General features: G+C 33.6%; 1 protein-coding gene across 2 annotated transcripts in view; it reads right to left on the reverse strand.

Annotated features, from left to right (window-relative positions):
- The window catches only part of MED13L (mediator complex subunit 13L), a 285,924-nt gene that overhangs the window by 238,526 nt on the left and 32,933 nt on the right, over positions 1-14,465 (reverse strand). The gene's annotated exons all lie outside the window — the stretch shown is intronic.

A 14,465-nucleotide genomic window follows, 5' to 3' on the forward strand; every position in this document is an offset into this window, starting at 1 on the left:
TAATAATAAATGGAATTTAAATTATTCTTTTCCTATATATAACTGTAGTGGGTTTTAATTTATATTGAATTTTAAAAATATATAATCAAGGAAAATGAAGTAAAATATTTAAAAATGAAAAATTAAAACTTAAATTATATTTATGTTATTAATGTAGTACATATTTCTGCCACATTATAAACTTAAGATAGATCAGCATTACAAATATAAAAATGATGAAATAAATTTATTTCAGAAGAAAATAGATTCTACACCCAACTCATTCATTTCATGAACCTTTAAGTGGTCTTTAGCACTTCTTAAAGAGAAATAGATAAATATGCAGATTGATTCATTTTTTTATGTTCATAATGTGACCCCAATTAAAATCCCAAGATAGCCAACAAACCAAACTTTCAAAAGCATTCATCTACTGTACATCAATTGTAATTTAAATTCTGTAATTTCACATTTACACCATTTCCAAGGCAAAATAATTTTAAGAACAAAATGTTAACAGCAAATTTAAACCACAGTTATTCAAGAAATATTCAACCTTCTAAGGCCTAAAGACTGGATTCCAGAAAACTCTTGTTAAATTAAGTTCAGCTGCTAAACAGCTTTTCATGTGAAATATCACAAGTATCTGTAAAGCCACCTATGTAAACTAAAACTATAACATATGGATTAACTTTGCTGTGTTAGTGCTATTATAAACTGATGAATCTTTTCACAAAACACATATTCGATAACCATAAAAATCTGAATTATTGTTCCAATGAATATTTTTCCAAACTCTATTTTCTTCTACTAGAGACTTTCAAGAGAAAACTATAAACTCATTACTTATATAGGTGACTTCCATATTTCTCACTTCTTTCAGCAGGACACCTAAATACATTGACTGATTAAAGCAGACTATGACCAAAGGTTTGGTTTGATATACCTAGAATGGCAGAGGTTAAATTTTATAGTCCATACACACAAGAGTTAATCAACCAAATAAGATGCCAGGTAAACTTTGGGGCACAATACTTAATCTTAGGAAAACTAAAAAGCTGGAAAAAACTATGTGACCCTGCTATTTAAATAAAGCATCTCAACTACTAAACAACTGAACTAAAAAATTCAGTGGTTAGTTCACAGTCCCTCTAGTGTTCAACTAGTTAAATTAACAGTCTCAAAATGGTAATGACTGCTGTTTATTTCATAACTACTAAATCTGTTCCACATATTAAATAAAATTGAATTTAAAAAAAAAAAGGTATAAAAACATATCAACAAACTCTGAAATCTTTCCCTTAAATCATTCAAGTTAAGATATAAAAACAATGAATGAATTCAGAACCATTTTCCACTGCAAGATTGATCATCAAGCACCCAGCATGATGCCTGGCACATAACAAGTGAACTATAAATATTTGATTATTGTCTGGTTCCTACTTTCAACATATAATTATTTCAAGCCATCATTTATTTTTGGTTTATTACTACTATAAAATTAGAAACAATAAGCATAAAAACTACCCTGCAAATAAAAAAAACAAATGTGGAAAGAAAAATAGGCTTATTATGGCATGTAACATGAATCTGTAGTAATCCTTGTTAATCAAATATTCCTGCCAATTGTCTATATGCAACAGTCAATAAAAAGTCGAAAACACTCTGGTCAATTAATAATTCACACACACCATACACTTACCATAATTTTCAAGGATCAGATCACCATCCCTATTTAGAACAATATGAAATACAATTTTAATTTTTTATTCTAAAATCCCTTCAGCACAGGCATAAGTATTATCAATCGTCCTTGTACTGCCAAACCCAAAAAAACAATTATGAGACAACTTATTGAAAAATCAAATGGCTACATGTTAATGTAACTAAGATGACACTGACAATGTCAGGTGAAAAGGAATTCAAATTTTATCTATAGACAGAAATTATGACCAAAACTATGAATTATAAAGTAAGTTCATAAAGATTTAAATATTTTCAAAGCAGAGTTCATTAAAGGAAAAGTATGATTATGAAAAGCATTTATTTACACAGCACTTAAAATCTATGAACTTTCCACAATTGCTTCATGTTGTATCATAAAGTAAAGCTGTAATTCCCATAGTATAGACAAGAATAAGTCAAAGCAAATTTAAATGACTTGTCTCTAGTGAGACAAGTATCACAAGAGAGACAAGGAGTGAACATTCAATTTTTTTTTAAGTTTACGTATCATACTTATGGTCTCTACCTCTACAAAGATAAAAAATAATAAAAGAATGCTAAATTTCTTCCTGGCCTCTGCTACATTTTGGATATGAGAGAGTGAACAGGAGGGAGCAATTCACAACCCATGACCTATACTTCTGCTGAATGCCAGCTGAGCCAAGGTGACAAATGGAAACAGAGTGATAATGATTCCTAGCCAAGAAGGTGTGATTTGCTGAAGATGGAAGGGTTCTTCAAGCATTCTCTGTGAGACAGGGCTGCATTTCATGTGTGGTCAAATGACATTTTAACTAACACATGAAATTCAAGTAACTGCAGGTATACATGCAAGTATGTTTATAAGCATCTTTGGTGGGACAGATCAACTTTGTGGATAGTTTTCGAAAAAATGCCATTTTAGAATTATAGAACTAATAAAGTAACAACTTGCTATCTTAAATGTTTAGAAAACAGATGGAACCAAAAGGCTATCTTTATAACAGAAAAACAAAAGATGTATATTCACACACACACACAAAGTCTGTCAAGGATTTCACTGAAAATGTTGCCTAATAGTATACTAACTCATTTTATCATGTAGTCTATAGACATGATATTAAACAGGTCAGTAATTAAGGATTTCAGAGTGAGAAAGCTCAGTGAAAGCTTTCAATCCGATTCTATAGGAAAACATGCAGTTTACCAGTGAGCATCTCAGCCAAGCAATCTTAGCTAATGATTTCTACGTAGCAAATGAACTCTAAGATTGGGCTGGCAATTTATAACATACAGAGGACAGCCAAGGTCATTCAATCTGTGACATATTTATAAGTTAACAAGGCTTCTGACACATAAATATCATTAAGCACTTTAATCCAATAAATAGTGCTCTTCCAAAGTCCCTGGTCTACATGACAGAGGATTTTTTCCCACTGCCCAATACTTGCTATCTACGAATGAATAAAAATAATTTATGGAAAATAATTCAATTCAATTAAGTTTAATAAAACCTTTAAAATTAAACTATAAAAAGCAATAACCCCTCAAAAATGAAGAAAATTATACTACTGTCTTTTTAATATGGAGTTAAAAGAGAAATCAATGCACCAAGAAAATCTTTCAAATGTGGTCATATACTTTCTTTATATGTCTTCTACAAGGGCATGTTTTCCTATGTGATCCAGAATACTACAAGAACTTCATAGTGTGCAATGAATGGGGCTAGACTGATAATCTTCATACAAACTTCTCTTGAACTCATCCATTTACTAATTAACTTATCCTCAAAATATGTGCCAGGAATTATGTTGGTCCTGCAGTTACAACAATGGGCAAAGTCAGATGCAGGTCTTACCCCCAGCACAGTTCACAGCCTAAAGGGGGCTTCCCATCTCATCCTATCCAAAAATTCCCCAAATCCCCAACTACCTATTAAGTCCAAACTCCTCAGCCTAGTATTTAAGCTCTATCACCATGAGGCACAAGCATGCAGTTTCAGTCAACTTATCTTTAACTCTTCCCCCATAGATATTGCAAACTTTCCCACTCTGTATCTTTGTAATTTCATATACCTGATATGTTCTTGCTGTGACACAGTCATATACCCAAATACCCAAATTTTACCCACTCTTTAAAGTTCAGCTTAAGAATCAATTGTTAGCAATCCCACTCCTGGGCATACACACCGAGGAAACCAGATCTGAAAGAGACACGTGTACCCCAATGTTCATCGCAGCACTGTTTATAATAGCCAGGACATGGAAGCAGCCTAGATGCCCATCAGCAGATGAATGGATAAGAAAGCTGTGGTACATATACACAATGGAATATTACTCAGCCATTAAAAAGAATACATTTGAATCAGTTCTAATGAGATGGATAAAACTGGAGCCCATTATACAGAGTGAACTAAGCCAGAAAGATAAACACCAATACAGTATACTAACGCATACATATGGAATTTAGAAAGATGGTAATGATAACCCTATATGCAAGACAGAAAAAGAGACACAGATGTATAGAATAGACTTTTGGACTCTATGGGAGAAGGCGAGGGTGGGATGATCTGAGAGAACAGCATCGAAACATGTATATTATCAAGTGTGAAACAGATCGCCAGTCCAGTTGGATGCATGAGACAAGTGCTTGGGGCTGGTGCACTGGTATGACCCAGAGGGATAGGATGGGGAGGGAGGTGGGAGGGGGGTTCAGGATGGGGAACACATGTAAATCCATGGCTGATTCATGTCAATGTATGGCAAAAACCACTACAATATTGTAAAGTAATTAGCCTCCAACTAATAAAAATAAATGGGGGGGGGGGGAAATCAATTGTTCCTCAAAGTGCTGCCTCTTTCCAAATAACTGTGTATGTTCCTCTCAGGACATTTGCAATAATGCTCTAGGTACATGTGTTATGTCCCCTATTAAGAGTGTCTGTTTCTGAAGAGCAGAGTATGTTTCTGATTCATTTCACATTCTGTACAGCACCTAGAACAATGCAGGCTCAATAAATATCTGCTGAATAAATACATGGTGACTCTAAATATTAAAGATAACTAAAGAGCAATAATACTTTACAAAGCTGAAAGGATGCTTTTAAAACATCCTTTCATACATTATTTTACTGCTGTTACAAAATACTATAAATTGAAACATGGGGCCAACTGAGCTGAATCAATATTCCAGGACATCCCAGGAAGATGTTCTTGCCCAAGTATATTCTACCTCATTGTCCCAACCATGCTGCACTTCAAACTGATATCTGTGCACATCAGGACTAATCACAGACAGTGCTTTATTTAAGTCATTTAACCCTTTTATTGGTAAAATTTCCTTTGAAAAAGCCTAAGTCATTCAGTCGTGTCCAACTCTTTGTGAGCCCATGGACCACAGCCCACCAGGCTCATCTGTCCGTGGGGATTCTCCAGGCCAGAAAACTGGAGTGGGTAGCCAGTCTCTTCTCCAGGGGATCTTCCCTACCCAAGGATCGAACCAAGGTCTCCCATACTGCAGGCGGATTCTTTACCATCTGAGCTACCAATGGTTTATGCTTATTAAGAATGGGTTTAAGGGCTCTGGCTGTCTGAGTTCTGGTTAATGAAACGTTTTCTATAGCAACCAGGTACGTTTTCCAACCCCAGATGTGCTACTGGAATCAAGGGCTCCTCCTTGTTACACTCTTCATGAAACCAAGAAACAGCCTGATAAATGTCTCCATAAAAGTCATTGCCAACAAATGTTCCTTCCTTCCTGAACAGAGTTGCATGTAATTTGTCCAAGGATGCCAAGGCAGGCGCCCTTTGCATTATTAATATCTACTAGGCTACTTTTAAAACAAGTTAAAAATACACTGCCTAAAACTGAACAGACAGTATCTAAATTTTTCTCCTTTAGACTAAATATATTTCAATGTGAATAATCTGCCCTCTTATAAATAGCAAACATCAAAGCTGCTTACATATAAACAAGCCCAAGATTACTAGTGAAAAAATAATCTTAATGAAGAGACCTCATCTTGATGATGTTCACACTTTCCTTCTTCAGGCAGTCACTCTACAAATATTTACTTATTTCTTACTGAAGGGAGAGAATAAGCCTTCAAGGAGATTAGCAAAAAGTCTTACCTCCCCCTAAGGCTAGTAAAGCCATAAATAAAGCTAATGTTTTAATGAAATATATTTTGCATATGACATTATATTAAATAGGAGGAAGGGGTTTTTCATGACAAATCTGTGAATATGCTACCTTTCAACTTACCCCTGTATACACACAATCCTTTTCAACACAAAAGCACTCTATCCAATTTTTAATCTTAATATTTAATTTGTTTTAAGTCAAGCCAGTTTAGCTGCATGATCAACTGCAAACCGCAGGTATTATTCTACCACAACAGCCTGGCAACTGGCTCATGTTCAGTTACACTATCACAGCACCCAAAAAAAAAAAAAACTAACTGTATGATCATGTGGCTATTGCAGAAGGCCTTTAAACTCAATCCTAGGTGGGCCTCAAGAGGATAATGCTTATTCTGTTGAAGTCACAAACAAATCACAGTACGACAGAGCCAGGATCAAAATGAGACCCAACTATACAAAGAGTACATTTAATCAATGTTGGGTTTATAAGAAATAGGTATGTGGCCCAGTATTTGTGGGAAATTGTACAAAAATATTTACATAGATGAAGCAGTAAAGAGAATTACTAAACACTTACTAGCCACAATGATATTCAATGAAAAACTCTTCAGGTAGCATGAGGACAATTTTAGGCATGAAATATTTAAAGGAACAGAATCCAATTTCATAATTCTCTAGTGCTTAAAACATTTCTAAACCTTTGAGATGGGAGGAGGGAGGAAAGAAACATACTATGTGTTATTTCTGCCATTAAAACATTTTTTATTCAGAACAAAAAATTTTAGCTCCTAACTGAATCATTTTGCTGTTCACCTGAAACACTGCAAATTAACTATACTCCAATATAAAATACAAATTCAATTTAATTTTTAAAAATACTAATAAATAAATAAAGTCAAAAAACATAAGCCCTGTCCAGAATTAAGCAAATCAGTGTTCTTTCTGTAAGTTCAGAAAATAGATTTTATTAGATACATAGATAATAGAACTCTAATAGTTTATTTTAAATGATACGGTAGAACTGAATTACTCTATAAAATGAGTAAATCACACAGTTTATGTTACATATAGCTTTACAGACAACAATGGTTTTAATTTTAAAAGGTATAAAGTATGGATTTGAGTCCCATTACAACTAGTGATACGACTAAGTCATGGACTTTTACAAGCATCCATTTCCCTTTGGATATGCTAACTTAAATGTATGAATGGGACAGGACACTTAAGGAGTCCTCTCAATGATGAACCACCAAGATTCAGCCCCACTTCCTTCCTTCCTTTAAAAAACCTAGTTTTATTTTAGAGACTTTTAACTTTATCTTCTATATAAAATACCTCAAACAGTAAGACTGACTGAATATGTCAGCAAAGGATTTGCTTGTAAATTGTGTAGCAAAAAGTGTTTTGCTGTCTAATGTGTAATTTTATATCTACATCACTCATTTTAATCTCCAAATATGTATTTTTTCTTGAATTAATTAGGCCTTTAAATTCAACTAAATATGTTAACTTTTTCTCTAATTTAGCACATTTTAGTTTCTTAGATCAACCCCTCTAAACAAGAGATAAAGAAATTGCTTTACTGGACAAAGAAATCTTTATAGTACTTTAATGCATAGGAACCTATTTTAAATCTTAAAAGTATTCTATTAAAATAGAACAAGATTTTGAACTGTGTTCACTAAAACTACTTACGTATCAATCAAAAAGAGAAAAACAAAAGCTGGAATACACCAAGAAAGTTTATCTACGTTTAGGTTAACTTGCAACCCTACTTGTGGTGGTGACTTTAACAACTCATTACTGGGGAGTTTTATTCAGGTTTACTTTATAGAGTAGGTAATTTTATATATAATGCTTATATATACTCATCAAAATATAAATCTACACACACAGACACATACCCTGCAAATCAAATGATTAGATTTAACTTTTCCCTAAAGCAACCATCTTTAAAGTATAATTTTTCTCACCAACTGTTTAATTTTCATATCATTAGAACATAACTCCTTTACATGCTATTTCACTACAATCTCTATATAAATGTCTCATTTTTCATAGAAAAAACTAATTACATGGTTCAGTAAGTTGCCTGTGGTAACACATCGATTTTATTTACATTCAAAAGTTAGCCTTCAGCTTATTCTCTCAATTTCAAGCACATTTAGCTTAATAATTCTATTTAATCCATTAGATCTTTTCCTATTCTTCATATGAAAGAATTCTGAAACCTTAACCACAATTTTACAATATAAATTTACTGCTTACCAAAGTCTTAATAAGTATTTTACTTTCTCTTTTAAGAATAAAATGTATAATTTTCTATTAAATCTAATATTTCAGTAATTAGACACTAGAATCACTTGTATAATCATACAATGAAAATTATTACTGTTTTGTAGTTTTTAGCAAGCTAATTCTTTTGAAACAAAACACAGTGAAAACAAGGAATACTTACTTTGTAACTACTCAAAACTAGCTACCATTTACCACTTGGTTCATGTTTTCCATCAAAGTGTTTGCTTCTTTTGAAACACAAATGTATTTTTCTATTATCCTCCACAAAGTAAAAGAAAATATGAAAATTAAAGTAACATTTACTTTTCAGATACACTGTGTTAACAATCTCAAGAATTATTAATGACATGTAATGAAATCTCCATATAAATGCTGACACATAAAATATTAATATTAGAAATCTAGAATGTTGTAGAATGGTGTAATTCACTTGTTTTCAAAATCACCAGATTTATACACTTGAAGAATAAATAAATGCAAACAATGTGAAAAAATCTTTTTCAATCTAGCCAGAGATTAATTTTAATGAATCATAAATGAACTATCAATAATGACAAAACAGATAGAAAAACAGAGTGGAAAGTCCGGGATCAGAAGAAATTTCTTTAGAAGAAATTTTCAAACTGAATGACATTTTATCTAATTTCACCCTTTAATTTTATACATAAAGGTGTCATTATGTTCAGAGAACGCAATTCTTTTTCATTTCAACTGAGAATAAATCCATTTACAATATTGACTAAAATATTTAGTCAAAGATAATCAGAAATCACCAAAACCCAACTGAAAATTCAGACTGTTAAGATACACATACACGGTAATACATTCCTGCATACTTCACTGTCTATGATTTTATGAAAATTCAATGCCAACACTTCTCTTTTTAGTATTCTAAGCAATAAGTGGCTATTAATTTTCAGAGTTTGGCTTGATCATCATAATTTGCCTTTGCAAGCTCTTGAATGTTTTTCATCCTTTCTTCTCTCCTCTGCCTGACCCCCATCTTTCTTATGACTTAAGAACAATCTTCATTTGAACTTTTCACTGCTTTTGTAAAAGCAGATGATTCAAGAAGTCTTCTGTTTTTAAATAGGCTCAAAGTTAGGTTCTTCCTCAAGCCAGAGTGAAAAGTTTTTGGGGAAAATAGCAATCACAGTCTCAAAGTTTTGCCCCAAACTTACTTAACAGTTAACAAAAGTAGGAGGGCATCTTTACACTGGATATTTACACCTTACTGAGAATCAAAAACAGAAACAATAATGCCTTAACTAGGTTTCAATCTCCTCACATTACCAAATAATTCAAAATTTCAAGTGTATTTATTATAAATCAACCTTCTGAAAGCATAAACCATGCTATGTTAGAACCATTTAAGAGGTTTCTCATTCATTCATTCAGCGAACGTTATTAAGCATATATACAACTAATCTGTATAAGATACTTCTTCTGGACCAGGAGTTCTTTGGGTCAAGCCATCTCCAATCCCTAGAAGTCTGTGCTTGTTCTTTGTATGATTTTGGACTCCAAGATTGCATGTCGTTCCCATTACTGACTAACAGGCAATGAAATGACCAAACAATTGTGTTTATAAAATGATTCTGTTTGGCAGATAAGAAGTCAATTTAGCATAATATATTATTCTCTAAAAATCAAATTGAAAAATGTGGGAAAGAATTTAGTCAAGCAAAAAGAGCAAAGTTATAATAAAATAAAATTGACAAAAACTATCAATACAAAGTTCAGTACATAGTCATTGGTATTTTTTAACTTAAATCTGTATCCTAAACTAAAAACATTTAAGGTCATAACTCAATTTAGAGTAAAATATTACAATATTATGGTCTTCCTGTCTGTATTCAATCTTATATATAATCTTTCTAATTATCTCTTTCCTGATCAAAAACCTGTAACAATTCCTCAAAATCTATCAGATTAAGTCCTTGCTTCAGTGAACTCCACACTATGGCCCACCTCCCCACTTTTTGTTTCCCCCAACTATCTCACTCATACCCCACGTTCTGGGCAAGCCTGCCTCTTCCACAGTTCGTTCACTGCCCGAAGGCCCATTTATAGAGGCTACTTTCTCTGACTAGGGCAAATTGCATTGCAACCTATGTAACAGATGCATCCTCTAAGACACCCCAAGCCTCACAGCCTCTGGGCCTCACCCCTATCTCCCTATTCTCTTTCCCTGAGGTTGCATCTGGTACTTCTGCGAGATCCCTAACTTAAACATTTGCAGCTTACTCCACTGTATCATCATTATGGACTCATTTAGCTGCTTCCACAGTAAGACTGTGAGCTCCTTTAAAGAGGAGGATTCATTTTTACACATCCAGGGCTGATCACAGCTCTTGCCTAATAGACTGAATAAGCAGACCAGAAACCAAGAAGGTTTCTCACTAGGACTCACAGTGTTTTTGTGAAAACTTTATAGAACACTTATTTGTGCATTAATCCTGGAATTGAGGGCTTCCCTGGTGGCTCAGATGGTAAAGAATCCACCTGCAATGCAGAATACTTGGGTTCGATCCCTCGGCTGGGAAGATCCCCTGGAGGAGGACATGGCAACCCACTCCAGTATTCTTGCCTGGATAAACCCCATGGACAGAGGAGCCTGGCGGGCTACAGTCCATGGGGTCGGATACGACTGAGCGACTCAGCACATCACACACCTGGAATTGAATGTTTGCTCGTGTGGAACACAGTCCATCTACTATATTTCTCTTATATACTTACAGTGTTCCCTGCGTTATACATATCTGTGTGCCTGTCTTATACCCTTTTCAGACTATAATTTATCAAGGGTAGAGATTTCAAAGCCCTATAATTGGACCTGCTGATACAGGTACTTAGAGATGGACACAAAGAAGGAAATACTTGTATATTCAGTATTCAGCCAATGTCCTTCGATACCTCTATGTGGAGAAGGCAGTAAAGTTACAAATCTACATTACAGGGATCCAACAGAGTCAAATCTTAAAGTTCTGACCTCTTTATAACATAATTTAAGGTTTGTTATGAAATTCTGTTTACAGACTCTATCTATCTAGACAAATTACCTATGAGGAGGAACATCTTCGCTGCTCTCTAATAGTTTACTATTCTGAGTTATTCAACATTAACAAACTCAAAAATGATTACTTCAACTTAAAAGTATACTTTAAAAAACTAGTATTTGACAAACATCAGCAAATACTGATGTTGTACTGCACAGACCAACTGCCAGAAGGTTTTCATTTTAATGTCTGAGTTAACTGCTGGCACTGCAGTAGAAGCAGTAGTTACAATTCTAGATTAGCTTGTTCTCTGTGCTGTTCTGAGTACTTAGTTCTTGTAACCCAATTTAGAGTGAGGAAACTAAAGCACAAATAAGGGAAATAACTAAACCAAAGATACAGAGCAAGCAAGTCAATAAGCAGGGATTCAAACCCAAGCCTCTGAACCCCTATGCTATACAATATAAACAACAACTCCCTAAACAAGAGCCCAAAAGTGTTTATCCAAGTGACAGGGACCAGTTATAAATGTGTCTTAGTCTTCTCACAGACTATTTCATAGGTATTTTAAGCATTTGAACAAAAAATGTAAAATAAAACTATGTGTATCCTATAGGATTATTCTCCTTCTGCATATATTTAAATCCAACACTTTGTGACATTTCTTAGTAGAATGCTATTTGGGCTAAGCTGTAAAAACAAAGGTAAATGCCTAATAACATAACTAAAAAGCATTTTAAAGGACAGTAAAATGTCCTTTAAAAAGAGAATGCTACTATGGAATTTAGAAAGATGGTAACGATAACCCTAGATGCAAGACAGAAAAAGAGACACAGATGTATAGAACAGACTTTTGGACTCTATGGGAGAAGGCGAGGGTGGGCTGACCTGAGAGAACAGCGTCGAAACATGTATATTATCAAGTGTGAAAGAGATCGCCAGTCCAGGTTAGATGCATGAGACAAGTGCTTGGGGCTGGTGCACTGGGATGACCCAGAGGGATGGGATGGGGAGGGAGGTGGGAGGGGGGTTCAGGATGGGGAACACATGTAAATCCATGGCTGATTCATGTCAATGTATGGCAAAAACCACTACAATACTGTAAAGTAATTAGCCTCCAACTAATAATTGGGAAAAAAATAAAAATAAATAAAATAAATAAAAAGAGAATGCTACAAATAATGGTACCATTATCTTAATATTAAAGGATCCTGACAAAATTTATTTTAGCCAAAATGGAATCATTCTTACACATACTAGAGCATGAAACAGACTGCAAGTATCCTAAATCTGTGTGACTACCATGACAATACTCCCCTGGTATCCTTTTTTCATGATTGCTCTACATGTCATATTCTCCCTCACTTGAAACAAAGCAGTCTTTATGTCACTCATTTTTCTAATTAAGTTTCATATATTTCCTAAGATTAGTTGAAACATGAAAACTACTCGTTGCAACCACTTTTACCTACAGAAAAGATCATTTGCCTTGATCTAATAACTGTCACACATTCAACATATTAAAAAGAGCAGATGTACTTAACAAAGTTATGATTGTTTCATCACTCTAATACTTCCCCGGTGACGTACCAAAAAATAAACAGTTTACACTGTTTTCAGACTCAATAGGGAAGAAAATTAAAAAGCAATCATTCTCAGGTGAAAACATTCATAAGACACCGTTAAGTGAAAAGGGCTGAGTTACAAAACAGTATGATACCATTTCCATTTATACACAGAAACACCAAACATTAAAACCTGCTTTAGACTTCAGGATTCTTGTTTCTTTGTTCTCTTCCTTTGGCAGTTCTGTCTTGCTAATTTTCTAATTAAAATGTAGTATTTCTGTAATTTATAAAACGATCTAAAAGAATTTAATCTTAAATATTTACCATTAAAAAAAACACTTAAAACATGGACAAATGTACATATGCAATCTATAGAACTATAAAATACTCAAACAGGCTACATCTTTCTGTTAACACAGTAACAAAACCCATGAGAAATAACACAGTAATTTAGTAAGTTATTTCTAAAAACACTGACCATGTGCCTTTTTGGTACGGATAAATAACTTTATACATCAACTAAAAAAGCCTAAATAACAGTTGGGTTTGGTTTCATCTTCATTATAAAATGATTATTTGTGTTGCTAACAGTAAAGACCAGACCAAAAAGTTAAAACATAAAGGACCAACAGGGAGTAAAGAAAGAGAATGAGACTGAGTCAGAAGCAATCATGGACAATGAAGGGAAAGAAACGGAAAAAAAAAAAAGCTATATTCCTCTACCACATGTACAAAATGTTGTGAAAGAAGAAAAAGATATGCTTTGATACCTAAATGGACAAATATAAACGCTATCTTTTAGGAGGTATCTTATTTTAAAAACTCTGATTAAACAGAAACCAGATGTTTAAAACTAATTTTACCTGAGTTCACTGCAAACTACATGTACTAAGCTTTGAAATGCATATAATTCCGAGATTTTGCTGACTAACCAGCTAAGTAAGCAATCTTACCCAGAATAAATTCTTACATATATAAACCAAATATTCTAAAAAACTATGGGAGAAAGGTTTGAGCTGAACAAATGGACCATAAAGTAAACAGCTCAATTAGTCCACTGTGGTTTACTGCCCTCTGGCTGTTGTGGCAGGAGATATCACAGATAAAAAAAAGTGGCTGTAAAGAAAAGGGAGGAAGGTGTCAAGCAGAAGTTGGCAGGAAATCCTTTAAGGAAATTTAGAAGCTTTAAAACAGATCCTCAGATACATTAAAGTTAGTTTTACTCCTTCCTATAAAAAACATTAAATATACGCAGTAACAAAACATTTCAAACACTAACCAAAATTTTTCAACCACAAATTAATAAGACTGATTTAGACATTATAAATGCTGGCTCTAGGAGACTAATAAGTCAAAAAGAGTTAATGGCCTATCCGAACTAAAAATCAGAATTAGCCCTGATTTAGAAAAATTCTTTAGCATGCTAGATGAAAACATTTAAGGAAAGAAGTAAAAAAGTTTTACTAGAAATTCAAAGAATATCAATAAAATTTCCTCTGGTTATAAACTGGTGGTAAATACAAAAAGTATCAATAGCTCAGAAAAATCAAAGTCTTATATTAATTCAAAATTTCCATATATTAGAGGTAATCTGAAGTTAAACGTTAGGCAGCATTAGAGCAAATAATTCCTGAAATCACCTACTTACATAAAAAGCAGGAACAAAACACAGGAAAACTTGCTACATCAAAACCAGAGTAGATTCGTTACATGAATCTTTCTTCAAATACATTATGCAATGACACCTCCTAATTCTGTCCAATAAGGCTTGCACT

Source organism: Cervus elaphus, chromosome 5, assembly GCF_910594005.1.
Source record: "Cervus elaphus chromosome 5, mCerEla1.1, whole genome shotgun sequence".
Lineage (NCBI taxonomy): Eukaryota > Metazoa > Chordata > Mammalia > Artiodactyla > Cervidae > Cervus > Cervus elaphus.